This window comes from Amblyomma americanum, chromosome 7 (genome assembly GCF_052857255.1).
Source record: "Amblyomma americanum isolate KBUSLIRL-KWMA chromosome 7, ASM5285725v1, whole genome shotgun sequence".
Taxonomy (NCBI): Eukaryota; Metazoa; Arthropoda; class Arachnida; order Ixodida; family Ixodidae; genus Amblyomma; species Amblyomma americanum.
In genome coordinates, this window is record NC_135503.1 from 150,265,237 (window position 1) to 150,290,156 (window position 24,920).

At 43.5% G+C, this 24,920-nt stretch overlaps 1 protein-coding gene across 1 annotated transcript in view; it reads left to right on the top strand.

Annotated features, from left to right (window-relative positions):
- LOC144098172 (phospholipid-transporting ATPase ABCA3-like) overlaps positions 1–24,920 on the top strand; it is a 679,994-nt gene that overhangs the window by 140,189 nt on the left and 514,885 nt on the right. The window lies entirely within an intron of this gene.

Genomic DNA, 24,920 nt, shown 5'->3' on the forward strand with positions numbered 1-24,920 from the left:
AACAACAACGAATCAGCACCAACTAGCCCGACAACGTTTCCTGTTCAAACACTGTTTTACAGTATTTTTCGCCCTCGAGAAGGTATACGACACAACCTTGAGGCTCGGGACTCTTCGCGACATAGCAGAGCTTGGCATCAGTGGCTAAATGTCAATTTTTTTCTCATCTTGTTCTGGTTTTATCCTGCCCTGTTCTATCTTTTAGTATTTAGCCTTGGTTGTTTTACAAATACTTGCCATATCATTTCTGTTGCCACGAGTGCATAAAATTTTCGCCTCTTGTTGGCGCCTGTGTTTTGGGTATATATTCAGTGTTTCGGTGGGTCTTAAATGAAGATGGAGTTCAGTGCCTGTGACGTCGTCTTTCATGACTTTGTCTGCTGTCCATGTTTCTCAGTGCTGTCAACAACAACGAATCAGCACCAACTAGCCCGATAAATTTTCCTGTTCAAGCACTGTTTTGCAGTATTTTTTGCCCTCGAGAAGGTATACGACACAACCTTGAGGCTCGGGACTCTTCGCAACATAGCAGAGCTTGGGATCTGTGGCAAAATGTCAATATTTTGTCTCATCTTGTTCTGGTTTTATCCTGCCCTGTTCTATCTTTTGGTATTCAGCCTTGGTTGTTTTCCAACTACTTGCCATATCATTTCTGTTGCCACGAGTGCATAAAATTTTCGCCTCTTGTTGGCGCCTGTGTTTTGGGTATATATTCAGTGTTTCGGTGGTTCTTAAATGAAGATGAAGTTCGAAGCCTGTGACGTCGTCTTTCATGACTTTGTCTGCTGTCCATGTTTCTCAGCGCTGTCAACAACAACGAATCAGCACCAACTAGCCCGAAAAATTTTCCTGTTCAAGCACTGTTTTGTAGTATTTTTCGAACTCGAGAAGGTATACGACACAAACTTGAGGCTCGGGGTACTTCGCAAAATAGCAGAGCTTGGCATCTTTGGCAAAATGTCAATTTTTTGTCTCATCTTGTTCTGGTTTTATCCTGCCCTGTTCTATCTTTTAGTATTCAGCCTTGGTTGTTTTCCAACTACTTGCCATATCATTTATGTTGCCACGAGTGCATAAAATTTTCGCCTCTTGTTGGCACCTGTGTTTTGGGTATATATTCAGTGTTTCGGTGGTTCTTAAATGAAGATGAAGTTCAGCGCCTGTGACGTCGTCTTTCATGACTTTGTCTTCCCAGGTTTCTACGCGCTGTCCACAACAACGAATCAGCACCAACTAGCCCGACAACTTTTCCTGTTCAAGCACTGTTTTCCAGTATTTTTCGACCTCGAGAAGGAATATGACACAACCTTGAGGCTCATGATTCTTCGCGACATAGCAGAGCTTGGAATCTGTGGCAAAATGTCAATTTTTTCTCTCATCTTGGCCTGGTTTGATCCTGCCCTGTTCTATCTTTTGGTATTTAGCCTTGGTTGTTTTACAACTATTTGCCATATCATTTCTGTTGCCACGAGTGCATAAATTTTTCGCCTCTTGTTGTCGCCTGTGTTTTGGGTATATATGCAGTGTTTCGGTGGTTCTCAAATGAAGGTGAAGTTCAGCGCCTGTGACGTCGTCTTTCATGACTTTGTCTTCTGTCCATGTTTCTAAGCGCTGTCAACAACAATGAATCAGCACCAACTAGCCCGACAAATTTTCCGGTTCGAGCACTGTTTGCAGTATTTTTCGACCGCGAGAAGGTACACGACACAACCTTAAGGCTCGGGATCCTTCGCAACATAGCAGAGCTTGGGATCTGTGGCAAAATGTCAATTTTTTGTCTCATCTTGTTCTGGTTTTATCCTGCCCTGTCCTATCTTTTGGTATTCAGCCTTGGTTGTTTTCCAACTACTTGCCATATCATTTCTGTTGCCATGAGTGCATAAAATTTTCGCCTCTTGTTGGCGCCTGTGTTTTGGGTATATATTCAGTGTTTCGGTGGTTCTTAAATGAAGTTGAAGTTCAGCGCCTGTGACGTCGTCTTTCATGACTTTGTCTGCTGTCCATGTTTCTCAGCGTTGTCAACAACAACGAATCAGCACCAACTAGCCCGATAAATTTTCCTGTTCAAGCACTGTTTTGCAGTATTTTTTGCCCTCGAGAAGGTATACCACACAACCTTGAGGCTCGGGACTCTTCGCAACATAGCAGAGCTTGGGATCTGTGGCAAAATGTCAATTTTTTGTCTCATCTTGTTCTGGTTTTATCCTGCCCTGTTCTATCTTTTGGTATTCAGCCTTGGTTGTTTTCAAACTACTTGCCATATCGTTTCTGTTGCCACGAGTGCATAAAATTTTCGCCTCTTGTTGGCGCCTGTGCTTTGGGTATATATTCAGTGTTTCGGTGGTTCTTAAATGAAGATGAAGTTCGGGGCTTGTGACGTCGTCTTTCATGACTTTGTCTGCTGTCCATGTTTCTCAGCGCTGTCAACAACAACGAATCAGCACCAACTAGCCCGACAAATTTTCCTGTTCAAGCACTGTTTTGCAGTATTTTTCGAAATCGAGAAGGTATACGACACAACCTTGAGGCTCGGGGTACTTCGCGACATAGCAGAGCTTGGCATCTGTGGCTAAATGTCAATTTTCTGTCTCATCTTGTTCTGGTTTTATCCTGCCCTGTTCTATCTTTTGGTATTTAGCCTTGGTTGTTTTCCAACTACTTGCCATATCATTTCTGTTGCCACGAGTGCATAAAATTTTCTCCTCTTGTTGGCGCCTGTGTTTTGGGTATATATGCAGTGTTTCGGTGGTTCTGAAATGAAGTTGAAGTTCAGTGCCTGTAACGTCGTCTTTCATGACTTTGCCTTCTGTCCATGTTTCTAAGCGCTGTCAACAACAACGAATCAGCACCAACTAGCCCGACAACTTTTCCTGTTCAAGCACTGTTTTTCAGTATTTTTCGACCTCGAGAAGGTATAAGACACAACCTTGAGGCTCCGGGTTCTTCGCGACATAGCAGAACTTGGCATCTGTGGCAAAATGTCAATTTATTGTCTCATCTTGTTCTGGTTTTATCCTGCCCTGTTCTATCTTTTGGTATTTAGCCTTGGTTGTTTTCCAACTACTTGCCATATCATTTCTGTTGCCACGAGTGCATAAAATTTTCGCCGGTTGTTGGCGCCTGTGTTTTGGGTATATATGCAGTGTTTCGGTGGTTCTTAAATGAAGTTGAAGATCAGCGCCTGTGACGTCGTCTTTCATGACTTTGTCTTCCCAGGTTTCTAAGCGCTGTCAACAACAACGAATCAGCACCAACTAGCCCGACAACGTTTCCTGTTCAAGCACTGTTTTGCAGTATTTTTCGCCCTCGAGAAGGTATACGACACAACCTTGAGGCTAGGGACTCTTCGCGACATAGCAGAGCTTGGGATCTGTGGCAAAATGTCAATTTTTTGTCTCATCTTGTTCTGGTTTTATCCTGCACTTTTCTATCTTTTGGTATTCAGCCTTGGTTGTTTTCCAACTACTTGCCATATCATTTCTGTTGCCACGAGTGCATAAAATTTTCGCCGGTTGTTGGCGCCTGTGTTTTGGGTATATATGCAGTGTTTCGGTGGTTCTTAAATGAAGTTGAAGTTCAGCGCCTGTGACGTCGTCTTTCATGACTTTGTCTGCTGTCCATGTTTCTCAGCGCTGTCAACAACAACGAATCAGCACCAACTAGCCCGATAAATTTTCCTGTTCAAGCACTGTTTTGCAGTATTTTTTGCCCTCGAGAAGGTATACCACACAACCTTGAGGCTCGGGACTCTTCGCAACATAGCAGAGCTTGGGATCTGTGGCAAAATGTCAATTTTTTGTCTCATCTTGTTTTGGTTTTATCCTGCCCTGTTCTATCTTTTGGTATTCAGCCTTGGTTGTTTTCAAACTACTTGCCATATCATTTCTGTTGCCACGAGTGCATAAAATTTTCGCCTCTTGTTGGCGCCTGTGTTTTGGGTATATATTCAGTGTTTCGGTGGTTCTTAAATGAAGATGAAGTTCGGGGCTTGTGACGTCGTCTTTCATGACTTTGTCTGCTGTCCATGTTTCTCAGCGCTGTCAACAACAACGAATCAGCACCAACTAGCCCGACAAATTTTCCTGTTCAAGCACTGTTTTGCAGTATTTTTCGAACTCGAGAAGGTATACGACACAACCTTGAGGCTCGGGGTACTTCGCGACATAGCAGAGCTTGGCATCTGTGGCTAAATGTCAATTTTCTGTCTCATCTTGTTCTGGTTTTATCCTGCCCTGTTCTATCTTTTGGTATTTAGCCTTGGTTGTTTTCCAACTACTTGCCATATCATTTCTGTTGCCACGAGTGCATAAAATTTTCGCCTCTTGTTGGCGCCTGTTTTTTGGGTATATATGCAGTGTTTCGGTGGTTCTCAAATGAAGGTGAAGTTCAGCACCTGTGACGTCGTCTTTCATGACTTTGTCTTCTGTCCATGTTTCTAAGCGCTGTCAACAACAACGAATCAGCACCAACTAGCCCGACAACTTTTCCTGTTTAAGCACTGTTTTTCAGTATTTTTCGACCTCGAGAAGGTATAAGACACAACCTTGAGGCTCGGGATGCTTCGCAACATAGCAGAGCTTGGCATATGTGGCAAAATGTCAATTTTTTGTCCCATATTATTCTGGTTTCATCCTGCCCTGTTCTATCTCTTGGTATTTAGCCTTGGTTGTTTTACAACTACTTGCCATATCATTTCTGTTGCCACGAGTGCATAAAATTTTCGCCTCTTGTTGTCGCCTGTGTTTTGGGTATATATGCAGTGTTTCGGTGGTTCTTAAATGAAGTTGAAGTTCAGCGCCTGTGACGTCGTCTTTCATGACTTTGTCTTCCCAGGTTTCTAAGCGCTGTCAACAACAACGAATCAGCACCAACTAGTCCGACAACGTTTCCTGTTCAAACACTGTTTTACAGTATTTTTCGCCCTCGAGAAGGTATACGACACAACCTTGAGGCTCGGGACACTTCGCGACATAGCAGAGCTTGGGATCTGTGGCAAAATGTCAATTTTTTGTCTCATCTTGTTCTGGTTTTATCCTGCCCTGTTCTGTCTTTTGGTATTCAGCCTTGGTTGTTTTCCAACAACTTGCCATATCATTTCTGTTGCCACGAGTGCATAAAATTTTCGCCTCTTGTTGGCGCCTGTGTTTTGGGTATATATTCAGTGTTTCGGTGGTTCTTAAATGAAGATGAAGTTCAGCGCCTGTGACGTCGTCTTTCATGACTTTGTCTTCCCAGGTTTCTACGCGCTGTCCACAACAACGAATCAGCACCAACTAGCCCGACAACTTTTCCTGTTCAAGCACTGTTTTCCAGTATTTTTCGACCTCGAGAAGGAATATGACACAACCTTGAGGCTCATGATTCTTCGCGACATAGCAGAGCTTGGAATCTGTGGCAAAATGTCAATTTTTTCTCTCATCTTGTCCTGGTTTTATCCTGCCCTGTTCTATCTTTTGGTATTTAGCCTTGGTTGTTTTACAACTACTTGCCATATCATTTCTGTTGCCACGAGTGCATAAATTTTTCGCCTCTTGTTGTCGCCTGTGTTTTGGGTATATATGCAGTGTTTCGGTGGTTCTCAAATGAAGGTGAAGTTCAGCGCCTGTGACGTCGTCTTTCATGACTTTGTCTTCTGTCCATGTTTCTAAGCGCTGTCAACAACAATGAATAAGCACCAACTAGCCCGACAAATTTTCCGGTTCGAGCACTGTTTTGCAGTATTTTTCGACCTCGAGAAGGTATACGACACAACCTTAAGGCTCGGGATCCTTCGCAACATAGCAGAGCTTGGGATCTGTGGCACAATGTCAATTTTTTGTCTCATCTTGTTCTGGTATTATCCTGCCCTGTTCTATCTTTTGGTATTCAGCCTTGGTTGTTTTCCAACTACTTGCCATATCATTTCTGTTGCCATGAGTGCATAAAATTTTCGCCTCTTGTTGGCGCCTGTGTTTTGGGTATATATTCAGTGTTTCGGTGGTTCTTAAATGAAGATGAAGTTCGGCGCCAAGACGTCGTCTTTCATGACTTTGTCTGCTGTCCATGTTTCTCAGCGCTGTCAACAACAACGAATCAGCACCAACTAGCCCGACAAATTTTCCTGTTCAAGCACTGTTTTGCAGTATTTTTCGAACTCGAGATGGTATACGACACAACCTTGAGGCTCGGGGTACTTCGCGACATAGCAGAGCTTGGCATCTGTGGCAAAATGTCAATTTTTGGTCTCATCCGGTTCTGGTTTTATCCTGCCCTGTTCTATCTTTTGGTATTAAGCCTTGGTTGCTTTACAAGTACCTGCCATATCATTTCAGTTGCCACGAGTGCATAATATTTTCGCCTCTTGTTGGCGCCTGTGTTCTTGGTATATATGCAGTGTTTCGGTGGTTCTTAAATGAAGTTGAAGTTCAGCGCCTGTGACGTCGTCTTTCATGACTTTGTCTTCTGTCCATGTTTCTAAGCGCTGTCAACAACAACGAATCAGCACCAACTAGCCCGACAACGTTTCCTGTTCAAGAACTGTTTTGTAGTATTTTTCGACCTCGAGAAGGTATACGACACAACCTTGAGGTACGGGATTCATCGCTGCATACCAGAGCTTGGCATCTGTGGCAAAATGTCAATTGTTTGTCTCATCTTGTCCTGGTTTTATTTTCCCCTGTTCTATTCTTTGGTATTTAGCCTACAACTACTTGCGATATCATTTCTGTTGCCACGAGTGCATAATATTTTCGCCTCTTGTTGGCGCCTGTGTTCTGGGTATATATGCAGTGTTTCGGTGGTTCTTAAATGAAGTTGAAGTTCAGCGCCTGTGACGTCGTCTTTTATGACTTTGTCTTCTGTCCATGTTTCTAAGCGCTGTCAACAACAACAAATCAGCACCAACTAGCCCGAAAACGTTTCCTGTTCAAGAACTGTTTTGTAGTATTTTTCGACCTCGAGAAGGTATACGACACAACCTTGAGGCTCGGGATTCATCGCTGCATACCAGAGCTTGGCATCTGTGGCCAAATGTCAATTGTTTGTCTCATCTTGTCCTGGTTTTATCCTCCCCTGTTCTATCTTTGGTATTTAGCCTTGGTTGTTTTACAACTACTTGCCATATCATTTCTGTTGCCAAGAGTGCATAAAATTTTCGCCGCTTGTTGGCGCCATGTTTTCGCTATATATGCAGTGTTTCGGTGGTTCTTAAATGAAGTTGAAGTTCAGCGCCTGTGACGTCGTCTTTCATGACTTTGTCTTCCCAGGTTTCTAAGCGCTGTCAACAACAACGAATCAGCACCAACTAGCCCGACAACTTTTCCTGTTCAAGCACTGTTTTTCAGTATTTTTCGAACTCGAGAAGGTATAAGACACAACCTTGAGGCTCCGGGTTCTTCGCGACATAGCAGAACTTGGCATCTGTGGCAAAATGTCAATTTATTGTCTCATCTTGTTCTAGTTTTATCCTGCCCTGTTCTATCTTTTGGTATTTAGCCTTGGTTGTTTTCCAACTACTTGCCATATCATTTCTGTTGCCACGAGTGCATAAAATTTTCGCCGGTTGTTGGCGCCTGTGTTTTGGGTATATATGCAGTGTTTCGGTTGTTCTTAAATGAAGTTGAAGATCAGCGCCTGTGACGTCGTCTTTTATGACTTTGTCTTCCCAGGTTTCTAAGCGCTGTCAACAACGAATCAGCACCAACTAGCCCGACAACGTTTGCTGTTCAAGCACTGTTTTGCAGTATTTTTCGCCCTCGAGAAGGTATACGACACAACCTTGAGGCTAGGGACTCTTCGCGACATAGCAGAGCTTGGGATCTGTGGCAAAATGTCAATTTTTTATCTCATCTTGTTCTGGTTTTATCCTGCCCTGTTCTATCTTTTGGTATTCAGCCTTGGTTGTTTTCCAACTACTTGCCATATCATTTCTGTTGCTACGAGTGCATAAAATTTTCGCCGGTTGTTGGCGCCTGTGTTTTGGGTATATATGCAGTGTTTCGGTGGTTCTTAAATGAAGTTGAAGTTCAGCGCCTGTGACGTCGTCTTTCATGACTTTGTCTTCTGTCCATGTTTCTAAGCGCTGTCAACAACAACGAATCAGCACCAACAAGCCCGACAACGTTTCCTGCTCAAGAACTGTTTTGTAGTATTTTTCGACCTCGAGAAGGTATACGACACAACCTTGAGGTTCGGGATTCATCGCTGCATACCAGAGCTTGGCATCTGTGGCAAAATGTCAATTGTTTGTCTCATCTTGTCCTGGTTTTATCCTCCCCTGTTCTATCTTTTGGTATTTAGCCTACAACTACTTGCCATATCATTTCTGTTGCCACGAGTGCATAATATTTTCGCCTCTTGTTGGCGCCTGTGTTCTGGGTATATATGCAGTGTTTCGGTGGTTCTTAAATGAAGTTGAAGTTCAGCGCCTGTGACGTCGTCTTTTATGACTTTGTCTTCTGTCCATGTTTCTAAGCGCTGTCAACAACAACAAATCAGCACCAACTAGCCCGAAAACGTTTCCTGTTCAAGAACTGTTTTGTAGTATTTTTCGACCTCGAGAAGGTATACGACACAACCTTGAGGCTCGGGATTCATCGCTGCATACCAGAGCTTGGCATCTGTGGCCAAATGTCAATTGTTTGTCTCATCTTGTCCTGGTTTTATCCTCCCCAGTTCTATCTATGGTATTTAACCTTGGTTGTTTTACAACGACTTGCCATATCATTTCTGTTGCCAAGAGTGCATAAAATTTTCGCCGCTTGTTGGCGCCATGTTTTCGCTATATATGCAGTGTTTCGGTCTTTCTTAAATGAAGTTGAAGTTCAGCGCCTGTGACGTCGTCTTTCATGACTTTGCCTTCTGTCCATGTTTCTAAGCGCTGTCAACAACAACGAATCAGCACCAACTAGCCCGACAAATTTTCCTGTTCAAGCACTGTTTTTCAGTATTTTTTGAACTCGAGAAGGTATAAGACACAACCTTGAGGCTCGGGATGCTTCGCAACATAGCAGAGCTTGGCATCTGCGGCAAAATGTCAATTTTTTGTCTCATCTTATTCTGGTTTTATCCTGCCCTGTTCTATCTTTTGGTATTTAGCCTTGGTTATTTTACAACTACTTGCCATATCAATTCTGTTGCCACGAGTGCATAAAATTTTCGCCTCTTGTTGGCGCCTGTGTTTTGGGTATATATGCAGTGTTTCGGTGGTTCTGAAATGAAGTTGAAGTTCAGTGCCTGTAACGTCGTCTTTCATGACTTTGCCATCTGTCCATGTTTCTAAGCGCTGTCAACAACAACGAATCAGCACCAACTAGCCCGACAACTTTTCCTGTTCAAGCACTGTTTTTCAGTATTTTTCGACCTCGAGAAGGTATAATACACAACCTTGAGGCTCCGGGTTCTTCGCGACATAGCAGAACTTGGCATCTGTGGCAAAATGTCAATTTATTGTCTCATCTTGTTCTGGTTTTATCCTGCCCTGTTCTATCTTTTGGTATTCAACCTTGGTTGTTTTCAAACTACTTGCCATATCATTTCTGTTGCCACGAGTGCATAAAATTTTCGCCTCTTGTTGGCGCCTGTGTTTTGGGTATATATTCAGTGTTTCGGTGGTTTTTAAATGAAGATGAAGTTCGGGGCTTGTGACGTCGTCTTTCATGACTTTGTCTGCTGTCCATGTTTCTCAGCGCTGTCAACAACAACGAATCAGCACCAACTAGCCCGACAAATGTTCCTGTTCAAGCACTGTTTTGCAGTATTTTTCGAACTCGAGAAGGTATACGACACAACCTTGAGGCTCGGGGTACTTCGCGACATAGCAGAGCTTGGCATCTGTGGCTAAATGTCAATTTTCTGTCTCATCTTGTTCTGGTTTTATCCTGCCCTGTTCTATCTTTTGGTATTTAGCCTTGGTTGTTTTCCAACTACTTGCCATATCATTTCTGTTGCCACGAGTGCATAAAATTTTCGCCTCTTGTTGGCGCCTGTTTTTTGGGTATATATGCAGTGTTTCGGTGGTTCTCAAATGAAGGTGAAGTTCAGCACCTGTGACGTCGTCTTTCATGACTTTGTCTTCTGTCCATGTTTCTAAGCGCTGTCAACAACAACGAATCAGCACCAACTAGCCCGACAACTTTTCCTGTTCAAGCACTGTTTTTCAGTATTTTTCGACCTCGAGAAGGTATAAGACACAACCTTGAGGCTCTGGATGCTTCGCAACCTAGCAGAGCTTGGCATATGCGGCAAAATGTCAATTTTTTGTCTCATCTTGTTCTGGCTTATCCTGCCCTGTTTTGTCTTTTGGTATTCAGCCTTGGTTGTTTTCCAACTACTTGCCATATCATTTCTGTGCCACGAGTGCATAAAATTTTCGCCTCTTGTTGGCGCCTGTGTTTTGGGTATATATTCAGTGTTTCGGTGGTTCTTAAATGAAGATGAAGTTCAGCGCCTGTGACGTCGTCTTTCATGACTTTCTCTTCCCAGGTTTCTAAGCGCTGTCTACAACAACGAATCAGCACCAACTAGCCCGACAACGTTTCCTGTTCAAACACTGTTTTACAGTATTTTTCGCCCTCGAGAAGGTATACGACACAACCTTGAGGCTCGGGACTCTTCGCGACATAGCAGAGCTTGGCATCAGTGGCTAAATGTCAATTTTTTTCTCATCTTGTTCTGGTTTTATCCTGCCCTGTTCTATATTTTAGTATTTAGCCTTGGTTGTTTTACAAATACTTGCCATATCATTTCTGTTGCCACGAGTGCATAAAATGTTCGCCTCTTGTTGGCGCCTGTGTTTTGGGTATATATTCAGTGTTTCGGTGGGTCTTAAATGAAGATGGAGTTCAGTGCCTGTGACGTCGTCTTTCATGACTTTGTCTGCTGTCCATGTTTCTCAGTGCTGTCAACAACAACGAATCAGCACCAACTAGCCCGATAAATTTTCCTGTTCAAGCACTGTTTTGCAGTATTTTTTGCCCTCGAGAAGGTATACGACACAACCTTGAGGCTCGGGACTCTTCGCAACATAGCAGAGCTTGGGATCTGTGGCAAAATGTCAATATTTTGTCTCATCTTGTTCTGGTTTTATCCTGCCCTGTTCTATCTTTTGGTATTCAGCCTTGGTTGTTTTCCAACTACTTGCCATATCATTTCTGTTGCCACGAGTGCATAAAATTTTCGCCTCTTGTTGGCGCCTGTGTTTTGGGTATATATTCAGTGTTTCGGTGGTTCTTAAATGAAGATGAAGTTCGAAGCCTGTGACGTCGTCTTTCATGACTTTGTCTGCTGTCCATGTTTCTCAGCGCTGTCAACAACAACGAATCAGCACCAACTAGCCCGAAAAATTTTCCTGTTCAAGCACTGTTTTGTAGTATTTTTCGAACTCGAGAAGGTATACGACACAAACTTGAGGCTCGGGGTACTTCGCAACATAGCAGAGCTTGGCATCTTTGGCAAAATGTCAATTTTTTGTCTCATCTTGTTCTGGTTTTATCCTGCCCTGTTCTATCTTTTAGTATTCAGCCTTGGTTGTTTTCCAACTACTTGCCATATCATTTATGTTGCCACGAGTGCATAAAATTTTCGCCTCTTGTTGGCACCTGTGTTTTGGGTATATATTCAGTGTTTCGGTGGTTCTTAAATGAAGATGAAGTTCAGCGCCTGTGACGTCGTCTTTCATGACTTTGTCTGCTGTCCATGTTTCTCAGCGTTGTCAACAACAACGAATCAGCACCAACTAGCCCGAAAAATTTTCCTGTTCAAGCACTGTTTTGTAGTATTTTTCGAACTCGAGAAGGTATACGACACAAACTTGAGGCTCGGGGTACTTCGCAACATAGCAGAGCTTGGCATCTTTGGCAAAATGTCAATTGTTTGTCTCATCTTGTCCTGGTTTTATCCTCCCCTGTTCTATCTTTGGTATTTAGCCTTGGTTGTTTTACAACTACTTGCCATATCATTTCTGTTGCCAAGAGTGCATAAAATTTTCGCCGCTTGTTGGCGCCATGTTTTCGCTATATATGCAGTGTTTCGGTGGTTCTTAAATGAAGTTGAAGTTCAGCGCCTGTGACGTGGTCTTTCATGACTTTGTCTTCCCAGGTTTCTACGCGCTGTCCACAACAACGAATCAGCACCAACTAGCCCGACAACTTTTCCTGTTCAAGCACTGTTTTCCAGTATTTTTCGACCTCGAGAAGGAATATGACACAACCTTGAGGCTCATGATTCTTCGCGACATAGCAGAGCTTGGAATCTGTGGCAAAATGTCAATTTTTTCTCTCATCTTGTCCTGGTTTTATCCTGCCCTGTTCTATCTTTTGGTATTTAGCCTTGGTTGTTTTACAACTATTTGCCATATCATTTCTGTTGCCACGAGTGCATAAATTTTTCGCCTCTTGTTGTCGCCTGTGTTTTGGGTATATATGCAGTGTTTCGGTGGTTCTCAAATGAAGGTGAAGTTCAGCGCCTGTGACGTCGTCTTTCATGACTTTGTCTTCTGTCCATGTTTCTAAGCGCTGTCAACAACAATGAATCAGCACCAACTAGCCCGACAAATTTTCCGGTTCGAGCACTGTTTGCAGTATTTTTCGACCGCGAGAAGGTACACGACACAACCTTAAGGCTCGGGATCCTTCGCAACATAGCAGAGCTTGGGATCTGTGGCAAAATGTCAATTTTTTGTCTCATCTTGTTCTGGTTTTATCCTGCCCTGTCCTATCTTTTGGTATTCAGCCTTGGTTGTTTTCCAACTACTTGCCATATCATTTCTGTTGCCATGAGTGCATAAAATTTTCGCCTCTTGTTGGCGCCTGTGTTTTGGGTATATATTCAGTGTTTCGGTGGTTCTTAAATGAAGTTGAAGTTCAGCGCCTGTGACGTCGTCTTTCATGACTTTGTCTGCTGTCCATGTTTCTCAGCGTTGTCAACAACAACGAATCAGCACCAACTAGCCCGATAAATTTTCCTGTTCAAGCACTGTTTTGCAGTATTTTTTGCCCTCGAGAAGGTATACCACACAACCTTGAGGCTCGGGACTCTTCGCAACATAGCAGAGCTTGGGATCTGTGGCAAAATGTCAATTTTTTGTCTCATCTTGTTCTGGTTTTATCCTGCCCTGTTCTATCTTTTGGTATTCAGCCTTGGTTGTTTTCAAACTACTTGCCATATCATTTCTGTTGCCACGAGTGCATAAAATTTTCGCCTCTTGTTGGCGCCTGTGCTTTGGGTATATATTCAGTGTTTCGGTGGTTCTTAAATGAAGATGAAGTTCGGGGCTTGTGACGTCGTCTTTCATGACTTTGTCTGCTGTCCATGTTTCTCAGCGCTGTCAACAACAACGAATCAGCACCAACTAGCCCGACAAATTTTCCTGTTCAAGCACTGTTTTGCAGTATTTTTCGAACTCGAGAAGGTATACGACACAACCTTGAGGCTCGGGGTACTTCGCGACATAGCAGAGCTTGGCATCTGTGGCTAAATGTCAATTTTCTGTCTCATCTTGTTCTGGTTTTATCCTGCCCTGTTCTATCTTTTGGTATTTAGCCTTGGTTGTTTTCCAACTACTTGCCATATCATTTCTGTTCCCACGAGTGCATAAAATTTTCTCCTCTTGTTGGCGCCTGTGTTTTGGGTATATATGCAGTGTTTCGGTGGTTCTGAAATGAAGTTGAAGTTCAGTGCCTGTAACGTCGTCTTTCATGACTTTGCCTTCTGTCCATGTTTCTAAGCGCTGTCAACAACAACGAATCAGCACCAACTAGCCCGACAACTTTTCCTGTTCAAGCACTGTTTTTCAGTATTTTTCGACCTCGAGAAGGTATAAGACACAACCTTGAGGCTCCGGGTTCTTCGCGACATAGCAGAACTTGGCATCTGTGGCAAAATGTCAATTTATTGTCTCATCTTGTTCTGGTTTTATCCTGCCCTGTTCTATCTTTTGGTATTTAGCCTTGGTTGTTTTCCAACTACTTGCCATATCATTTCTGTTGCCACGAGTGCATAAAATTTTCGCCGGTTGTTGGCGCCTGTGTTTTGGGTATATATGCAGTGTTTCGGTGGTTCTTAAATGAAGTTGAAGATCAGCGCCTGTGACGTCGTCTTTCATGACTTTGTCTTCCCAGGTTTCTAAGCGCTGTCAACAACAACGAATCAGCACCAACTAGCCCGACAACGTTTCCTGTTCAAGCACTGTTTTGCAGTATTTTTCGCCCTCGAGAAGGTATACGACACAACCTTGAGGCTAGGGACTCTTCGCGACATAGCAGAGCTTGGGATCTGTGGCAAAATGTCAATTTTTTGTCTCATCTTGTTCTGGTTTTATCCTGCACTTTTCTATCTTTTGGTATTCAGCCTTGGTTGTTTTCCAACTACTTGCCATATCATTTCTGTTGCCACGAGTGCATAAAATTTTCGCCGGTTGTTGGCGCCTGTGTTTTGGGTATATATGCAGTGTTTCGGTGGTTCTTAAATGAAGTTGAAGTTCAGCGCCTGTGACGTCGTCTTTCATGACTTTGTCTGCTGTCCATGTTTCTCAGCGCTGTCAACAACAACGAATCAGCACCAACTAGCCCGATAAATTTTCCTGTTCAAGCACTGTTTTGCAGTATTTTTTGCCCTCGAGAAGGTATACCACACAACCTTGAGGCTCGGGACTCTTCGCAACATAGCAGAGCTTGGGATCTGTGGCAAAATGTCAATTTTTTGTCTCATCTTGTTTTGGTTTTATCCTGCCCTGTTCTATCTTTTGGTATTCAGCCTTGGTTGTTTTCAAACTACTTGCCATATCATTTCTGTTGCCACGAGTGCATAAAATTTTCTCCTCTTGTTGGCGCCTGTGTTTTGGGTATATATTCAGTGTTTCGGTGGTTCTTAAATGAAGATGAAGTTCGGGGCTTGTGACGTCGTCTTTCATGACTTTGTCTGCTGTCCATGTTTCTCAGCGCTGTCAACAACAACGAATCAGCACCAACTAGCCCGACAAATTTTCCTGTTCAAGCACTGTTTTGCAGTATTTTTCGAACTCGAGAAGGTATACGACACAACCTTGAGGCTCGGGGTACTTCGCGACATAGCAGAGCTTGGCATCTGTGGCTAAATGTCAATTTTCTGTCTCATCTTGTTCTGGTTTTATCCTGCCCTGTTCTATCTTTTGGTATTTAGCCTTGGTTGTTTTCCAACTACTTGCCATATCATTTCTGTTGCCACGAGTGCATAAAATTTTCGCCTCTTGTTGGCGCCTGTTTTTTGGGTATATATGCAGTGTTTCGGTGGTTCTCAAATGAAGGTGAAGTTCAGCACCTGTGACGTCGTCTTTCATGACTTTGTCTTCTGTCCATGTTTCTAAGCGCTGTCAACAACAACGAATCAGCACCAACTAGCCCGACAACTTTTCCTGTTTAAGCACTGTTTTTCAGTATTTTTCGACCTCGAGAAGGTATAAGACACAACCTTGAGGCTCGGGATGCTTCGCAACATAGCAGAGCTTGGCATATGTGGCAAAATGTCAATTTTTTGTCCCATCTTATTCTGGTTTCATCCTGCCCTGTTCTATCTCTTGGTATTTAGCCTTGGTTGTTTTACAACTACTTGCCATATCATTTCTGTTGCCACGAGTGCATAAAATTTTCGCCTCTTGTTGTCGCCTGTGTTTTGGGTATATATGCAGTGTTTCGGTGGTTCTTAAATGAAGTTGAAGTTCAGCGCCTGTGACGTCGTCTTTCATGACTTTGTCTTCCCAGGTTTCTAAGCGCTGTCAACAACAACGAATCAGCACCAACTAGTCCGACAACGTTTCCTGTTCAAACACTGTTTTACAGTATTTTTCGCCCTCGAGAAGGTATACGACACAACCTTGAGGCTCGGGACTCTTCGCGACATAGCAGAGCTTGGGATCTGTGGCAAAATGTCAATTTTTTGTCTCATCTTGTTCTGGTTTTATCCTGCCCTGTTCTGTCTTTTGGTATTCAGCCTTGGTTGTGTTCCAACAACTTGCCATATCATTTCTGTTGCCACGAGTGCATAAAATTTTCGCCTCTTGTTGGCGCCTGTGTTTTGGGTATATATTCAGTGTTTCGGTGGTTCTTAAATGAAGATGAAGTTCAGCGCCTGTGACGTCGTCTTTTATGACTTTGTCTTCCCAGGTTTCTACGCGCTGTCCACAACAACGAATCAGCACCAACTAGCCCGACAACTTTTCCTGTTCAAGCACTGTTTTCCAGTATTTTTCGACCTCGAGAAGGAATATGACACAACCTTGAGGCTCATGATTCTTCGCGACATAGCAGAGCTTGCAATCTGTGGCAAAATGTCAATTTTTTCTCTCATCTTGTCCTGGTTTTATCCTGCCCTGTTCTATCTTTTGGTATTTAGCCTTGGTTGTTTTACAACTACTTGCCATATCATTTCTGTTGCCACGAGTGCATAAATTTTTCGCCTCTTGTTGTCGCCTGTGTTTTGGGTATATATGCAGTGTTTCGGTGGTTCTCAAATGAAGGTGAAGTTCAGCGCCTGTGACGTCGTCTTTCATGACTTTGTCTTCTGTCCATGTTTCTAAGCGCTGTCAACAACAATGAATCAGCACCAACTAGCCCGACAAATTTTCCGGTTCGAGCACTGTTTTGCAGTATTTTTCGACCTCGAGAAGGTATACGACACAACCTTAAGGCTCGGGATCCTTCGCAACATAGCAGAGCTTGGGATCTGTGGCACAATGCCAATTTTTTGTCTCATCTTGTTCTGGTATTATCCTGCCCTGTTCTATCTTTTGGTATTCAGCCTTGGTTGTTTTCCAACTACTTGCCATATCATTTCTGTTGCCATGAGTGCATAAAATTTTCGCCTCTTGTTGGCGCCTGTGTTTTGGGTATATATTCAGTGTTTCGGTGGTTCTTAAATGAAGATGAAGTTCGGCGCCAAGACGTCGTCTTTCATGACTTTGTCTGCTGTCCATGTTTCTCAGCGCTGTCAACAACAACGAATCAGCACCAACTAGCCCGACAAATTTTCCTGTTCAAGCACTGTTTTGCAGTATTTTTCGAACTCGAGATGATATACGACACAACCTTGAGGCTCGGGGTATTTCGCGACATAGCAGAGCTTGGCATCTGAGGCAAAATGTCAATTTTTGGTCTCATCCGGTTCTGGTTTTATCCTGCCCTGTTCTATCTTTTGGTATTAAGCCTTGGTTGCTTTACAAGTACCTGCCATATCATTTCAGTTGCCACGAGTGCATAATATTTTCGCCTCTTGTTGGCGCCTGTGTTCTGGGTATATATGCAGTGTTTCGGTGGTTCTTAAATGAAGTTGAAGTTCAGCGCCTGTGACGTCGTCTTTCATGACTTTGTCTTCTGTCCATGTTTCTAAGCGCTGTCAACAACAACGAATCAGCACCAACTAGCCCGACAACGTTTCCTGTTCAAGAACTGTTTTGTAGTATTTTTCGACCTCGAGAAGGTATACGACACAACCTTGAGGTACGGGATTCATCGCTGCATACCAGAGCTTGGCATCTGTGGCAAAATGTCAATTGTTTGTCTCATCTTGTCCTGGTTTTATCCTCCCCTGTTCTATCTTTTGGTATTTAGCCTACAACTACTTGCGATATCATTTCTGTTGCCACGAGTGCATAATATTTTCGCCTCTTGTTGGCGCCTGTGTTCTGGGTATATATGCAGTGTTTCGGTGGTTCTTAAATGAAGTTGAAGTTCAGCGCCTGTGACGTCGTCTTTTATGACTTTGTCTTCTGTCCATGTTTCTAAGCGCTGTCAACAACAACAAATCAGCACCAACTAGCCCGAAAACGTTTCCTGTTCAAGAACTGTTTTGTAGTATTTTTCGACCTCGAGAAGGTATACGACACAACCTTGAGGCTCGGGATTCATCGCTGCATAGCAGAGCTTGGCATCTGTGGCCAAATGTCAATTGTTTGTCTCATCTTGTCCTGGTTTTATCCTCCCCTGTTCTATCTTTGGTATTTAGCCTTGGTTGTTTTACAACTACTTGCCATATCATTTCTGTTGCCAAGAGTGCATAAAATTTTCGCCGCTTGTTGGCGCCATGTTTTCGCTATATATGCAGTGTTTCGGTGGTTCTTAAATGAAGTTGAAGTTCAGCGCCTGTGACGTCGTCTTTCATGACTTTGTCTTCCCAGGTTTCTAAGCGCTGTCAACAACAACGAATCAGCACCAACTAGCCCGACAACTTTTCCTGTTCAAGCACTGTTTTTCAGTATTTTTCGAACTCGAGAAGGTATAAGACACAACCTTGAGGCTCCGGGTTCTTCGCGACATAGCAGAGCTTGGGATCTGTGGCAAAATGTCAATTTTTTGTCTCATCTTGTTCTGGTTTTATCCTGCCCTGTTCTATCTTTTGGTATTCAGCCTTGGTTGTTTTCCAACTACTTGCCATATCATTTCTGTTGCTACGAGTGCATAAAATTTTCGCCGGTTGTTGGCGCCTGTGTTTTGGGTATATATGCAGTGTTTCGGTGGTTCTTAAATGAAGTTGAAGTTCAGCGCCTGTGACGTCGTCTTTCATGACTTTGTCTGCTGTCCATGTTTCTCAGCGCTGTCAACAACAACGAATCAGCACCAACTAGCCCGATAAATTTTCCTGTTCAAGCACTGTTTTGCAGTATTTTTTGGCCTCGAGAAGGTATACCACACAACCTTGAGGCTCGGGACTCTTCGCAACATAGCAGAGCTTGGGATCTGTGGCAAAATGTCAATTTTTTGTCTCATCTTGTTCTGGTTTTATCCTGCCCTGTTCTATCTTTTGGTATTCAGCCTTGGTTGTTTTCAAACTACTTGCCATATCATTTCTGTTGCCACGAGTGCATAAAATTTTCGCCTCTTGTTGGCGCCTGTGTTTTGGGTATATATTCAGTGTTTCGGTGGTTCTTAAATGAAGATGAAGTTCGGGGCTTGTGAGGTCGTCTTTCATGACTTTGTCTGCTGTCCATGTTTCTCAGCGCTGTCAAACACAACGAATCAGCACCAACTAGCCCGACAAATTTTCCTGTTCAAGCACTGTTTTGCAGTATTTTTCGAACTCGAGAAGGTATACGACACAACCTTGAGGCTCGGGGTACTTCGCGACATATCAGAGCTTGGCATCTGTGGCTAAATGTCAATTTTCTGTCTCATCTTGTTCTGGTTTTATCCTGCCCTGTTCTATCTTTTGGTATTTAGCCTTGGTTGTTTTCCAACTACTTGCCATATCATTTCTGTTGCCACGAGTGCATAAAATTTTCGCCTCTTGTTGGCGCCTGTCTTTTGGCTATATATGCAGTGTTTCGGTGGTTCTCAAATGAAGGTGAAGTTCAGCACCTGTGACGTCGTCTTTCATGACTTTGTCTTCTGTCCATGTTTCTAAGCGCTGTCAACAACAACGAATCAGCACCAACTAGCCCGACAACGTTTCCTGTTCAAGCACTGTTTTTCAGTATTTTTCGACCTCGAGAAGGTATAAGACACAACCTTGAGGCTCGGGATGCTTCGCAACATAGCAGAGCTTGGCATATGTGGCAAAATGTCAATTTTTTGTCTCATCTTATTCTGGTTTCATCCTGCCCTGTTCTATCTCTTGGTATTTAGCCTTGGTTGTTTTACAACTACTTGCCATATCATTTCTGTTGCCACGAGTGCATAAAATTTTCGCCTCTTGTTGTCGCCTGTGTTATGGGTATATATGCAGTGTTTCGGTGGTTCTTAAATGAAGTTGAAGCAGTGCTGTGGCATGTTGCAAGTTGCGCGTCCGCGCCATAAGTGTCGCCACGGTCGGAACGATTGCAGCGATCCTGGTATCTGGCAGCAAACGCGGCTGGAGTCAATGACACAACGCGTCTGCGCCGCCAGTGCCGCCGCGGGCAACGCTGCAGCGCAGTGGCAGCAGACGACAGCGACCGGCGCAAGCATAGCGAGCAAAGTTTTGAGCAATTTATGTTTTTACCGCCAACTCCCAGGCACCGCCACCGTCGCATTTCAAAATCGTCCCCATTGGCTCTACGGGAATGTCACACCCTTGGTTGAAGTTCAGCGCCTGTGACGTCGTCTTTCATGACTTTGTCTTCCCAGGTTTCTAAGCGCTGTCAACAACAACGAATCAGCACCAACTAGTCCGACAACGTTTCCTGTTCAAACACTGTTTTACAGTATTTTTCGCCCTCGAGAAGGTATACGACACAACCTTGAGGCTCGGGACTCTTCGCTCCATACCAGAGCTTGGCATCTGTGGCAAAATGTCAATTGTTTGTCTCATCTTGTCCTGGTTTTATCCTCCCCTGTTCTATCTTTGGTATTTAGCCTTGGTTGTTTTACAACTACTTCCCATATCATTTCTGTTGCCAAGAGTGCATAAAATTTTCTCCTCTTGTTGGCGCCATGTTTTCGCTATATATACAGTGTTTCGGTGGTTCTTAAATGAAGTTGAAGTTCAGCGCCTGTGACGTCGTCTTTCCTGACTTTGTCTTCTGTCCATGCTTCTAAGCGCTGTCAACAACAACGAATCAGCACCAACTAGCCCGACTTTTCCTGTTCAAGCACTGTTTTGCAGTATTTTTCGAACTCGAGAAGGTATACGACACAACCTTGAGGCTCGGGGTACTTCGCAACATAGCAGAGCTTGGCATCTTTGGCAAAATGTCAATTTTTTGTCTCATCTTGTTCTGGTTTTATCCTGCCCTGTTCTATCTTTTGGTATTCAGCCTTGGTTGTTTTTCAACTACTTGCCATATCATTTATGTTGCCACGAGTGCATAAAATTTTCGCCTCTTGTTGTCGCCTGTGTTTTGGGTATATATGCAGTGTTTCGGTGGTTCTTAAATGAAGATGAAGTTCAGCGCCTGTGACGTCATCTTTCGTGACTTTCTCTTCCCAGGTTTCTAAGCGCTGTCAACAACAACGAATCAGCATCAACTAGCCCGACAACGTTTCCTGTTCAAACACTGTTTTACAGTATTTTTCGCCCTCGAGAAGGTATACGACACAACCTTGAGGCTCGGGACTCTTCGCGACATAGCAGAGCTTGGCATCAGTGGCTAAATGTCAATTTTTTTCTCATCTTGTTCTGGTTTTATCCTGCCCTGTTCTATCTTTTGGTATTTAGCCTTGGTTGTTTTACAAATACTTGCCATATCATTTCTGTTGCCACGAGTGCATAAAATTTTCGCCTCTTGTTGGCGCCTGTGTTTTGGGTATATATTCAGTGTTTCGGTGGTTATTAAATGAAGATGAAGTTCAGCGCCTGTGACGTCGTCTTTCAAGACTTTGTCTGCTGTCCATGTTTCTCAGCGCTGTCAACAACAACGAATCAGCACCAACTAGCCCGATAAATTTTCCTGTTCAAGCACTGTTTTGCAGTATTTTTTGCCCTCGAGAAGGTATACCACACAACCTTGAGGCTCGGGACTCTTCGCAACATAGCAGAGCTTGGGATCTGTGGCAAAATGTCAATTTTTTGTCTCATCTTGTTCTGGTTTTATCCTGCCCTGTTCTATCTATTGGTATTCAGCCTTGGTTGTTTTCAAACTACTTGCCATATCATTTCTGTTGCCACGTGTGCATAAAATTTTCGCCTCTTGTTGGCGCCTGTGTTTTGGGTATATATTCAGTGTTTCGGTGGTTCTTAAATGAAGATGAAGTTCGGGGCTTGTGACGTCGTCTTTCATGACTTTGTCTGCTGTCCATGTTTCTCAGCGCTGTCAACAACAACGAATCAGCACCAACTAGCCCGTCAAATTTTCCTGTTCAAGCACTGTTTTGCAGTATTTTTCGAACTCGAGAAGGTATACGACACAACCTTGAGGCTCGGGGTACTTCGCGACATAGCAGAGCTTGGCATCTGTGGCAAAATGTCAATTTTTGGTCCCATCCGGTTCTGGTTTTATCCTGCCCTGTTCTATCTTTTGGTATTAAGCCTTGGTTGCTTTACAAGTACCTGCCATATCATTTCAGTTGCCACGAGTGCATAATATTTTCGCCTCTTGTTGGCGCCTGTGTTCTGGGTATATATGCAGTGTTTCGGTGGTTCTTAAATGAAGTTGAAGTTCAGCGCCTGTGACGTCGTCTTTCATGACTTTGTCTTCTGTCCATGTTTCTAAGCGCTGTCAACAACAACGAATCAGCACCAACTAGCCCGACAACGTTTCCTGTTCAAGAACTGTTTTGTAGTATTTTTCGAACTCGAGAAGGTATACGACACAACCTTGAGGCTCGGGGTACTTCGCGACATAGCAGAGCTTGGCATCTGTGGCTAAATGTCAATTTTCTGTCTCATCTTGTTCTGGTTTTATCCTGCCCTGTTCTATCTTTTGGTATTTAGCCTTGGTTGTTTTCCAACTACTTGCCATATCATTTCTGTTGCCACGAGTGCATAAAATTTTCGCCTCTTGTTGTCGCCTGTGTTTTGGGTATATATGCAATGTTTCGGTGGTTCTTAAATGAAGTTGAAGTTCAGCGCCTGTGACGTCGTCTTTCACGACTTTGTCTTCCCAGGTTTCTAAGCGCTGTCAACAACAACGAATCAGCACCAACTAGTCCGACAACGTTTCCTGTTCAAACACTGTTTTACAGTATTTTTCGCCCTCGAGAAGGTATACGACACAACCTTGAGGCTCGGGACTCTTCGCGACATAGCAGAGCTTGGGATCTGTGGCAAAATGTCAATTTTTTGTCTCATCTTGTTCTGGTTTTATCCTGCCCTGTTCTGTCTTTTGGTATTCAGCCTTGGTTGTTTTCCAACAACTTGCCATATCATTTCTGTTGCCACGAGTGCATAAATTTTTCGCCTCTTGTCGCCTGTGTTTTGGGTATATATGCAGTGTTTCGGTGGTTCTCAAATGAAGGTGAAGTTCAGCGCCTGTGACGTCGTCTTTCATGACTTTGTCTTCTGTCCATGTTTCTAAGCGCTGTCAACAACAATGAATCAGCACCAACTAGCCCGACAAATTTTCCGGTTCGAGCACTGTTTTGCAGTATTTTTCGACCTCGAGAAGGTATACGACACAACCTTAAGGCTCGGGATCCTTCGCAACATAGCAGAGCTTGGGATCTGTGGCAAAATGTCAATTTTTTGTCTCATCTTGTTCTGGTTTTATCCTGCCCTGTTCTATCTTTTGGTATTCAGCCTTGGTTGTTTTCCAACTACTTGCCATATCATTTCTGTTGCCATGAGTGCATAAAATTTTCGCCTCTTGTTGGCGCCTGTGTTCTGGGTATATATGCAGTGTTTCGGTGGTTCTTAAATGAAGTTGAAGTTCAGCGCCTGTGACGTCGTCTTTCATGACTTTGTCTTCTGTCCATGTTTCTAAGCGCTGTCAACAACAACGAATCAGCACCAACAAGCCCGACAACGTTTCCTGTTCAAGAACTGTTTTGTAGTATTTTTCGACCTCGAGAAGGTATACGACACAACCTTGAGGTTCGGGATTCATCGCTGCATACCAGAGCTTGGCATCTGTGGCAAAATGTCAATTGTTTGTCTCATCTTGTCCTGGTTTTATCCTCCCCTGTTCTATCTTTTGGTATTTAGCCTACAACTACTTGCCATATCATTTCTGTTGCCACGAGTGCATAATATTTTCGCCTCTTGTTGGCGCCTGTGTTCTGGGTATATATGCAGTGTTTCGGTGGTTCTTAAATGAAGTTGAAGTTCAGCGCCTGTGACGTCGTCTTTTATGACTTTGTCTTCGTCCATGTTTCTAAGCGCTGTCAACAACAACAAATCAGCACCAACTAGCCCGAAAACGTTTCCTGTTCAAGAACTGTTTTGTAGTATTTTTCGACCTCGAGAAGGTATACGACACAACCTTGAGGCTCGGGATTCATCGCTGCATACCAGAGCTTGGCATCTGTGGCCAAATGTCAATTGTTTGTCTCATCTTGTCCTGGTTTTATCCTCCCCTGTTCTATCTTTGGTATTTAGCCTTGGTTGTTTTACAACTACTTGCCATATCATTTCTGTTGCCAAAAGTGCATAAAATTTTCGCCGCTTGTTGGCGCCATGTTTTCGCTATATATGCAGTGTTTCGGTGGTTCCTAAATGAAGTTGAAGTTCAGCGCCTGTGACGTCGTCTTTCATGACTTTGTCTTCCCAGGTTTCTAAGCGCTGTCAACAACAACGAATCAGCACCAACTAGCCCGACAACTTTTCCTGTTCAAGCACTGTTTTTCAGTATTTTTCAAACTCGAGAAGGTATAAGACACAACCTTGAGGCTCGGGATGGTTCGCAACATAGCAGAGCTTGACATCTGCGGCAAAATGTCAATTTTTTGTCTCATCTTATTCTGATTTTATCCTGCCCTGTTCTATCTTTTGGTATTTATCCTTGGTTATTTTACAACTACTTGCCATATCAATTCTGTTGCCACGAGTGCATAAAATTTTCGCCTCTTGTTGGCGCCTGTGTTTTGGGTATATATGCAGTGTTTCGGTGGTTCTGAAATGAAGTTGAAGTTCAGTGCCTGTAACGTCGTCTTTCATGACTTTGCCTTCTGTCCATGTTTCTAAGCGCTGTCAACAACAACGAATCAGCACCAACTAGCCCGACAACTTTTCCTGTTCAAGCACTGTTTTTCAGTATTTTTCGACCTCGAGAAGGTATAAGACACAACCTTGAGGCTCCGGGTTCTTCGCGACATAGCAGAACTTGGCATCTGTGGCAAAATGTCAATTTATTGTCTCATCTTGTTCTGGTTTTATCCTGCCCTGTTCTATCTTTTGGTATTTAGCCTTGGTTGTTTTACAACTACTTGCCATATCATTTCTGTTGCCACGAGTGTGCATAAAATTTTCGCGTCTTATTGGCGCCTTTGTTTTGGGTATATATGCAGTGTTTCGGTGGTTCTTAAATGAAGTTGAAGATCAGCGCCTGTGACGTCGTCTTTCATGACTTTGTCTTCCCAGGTTTCTAAGCGCAGTCAACAACAACGAATCAGCACCAACTAGCC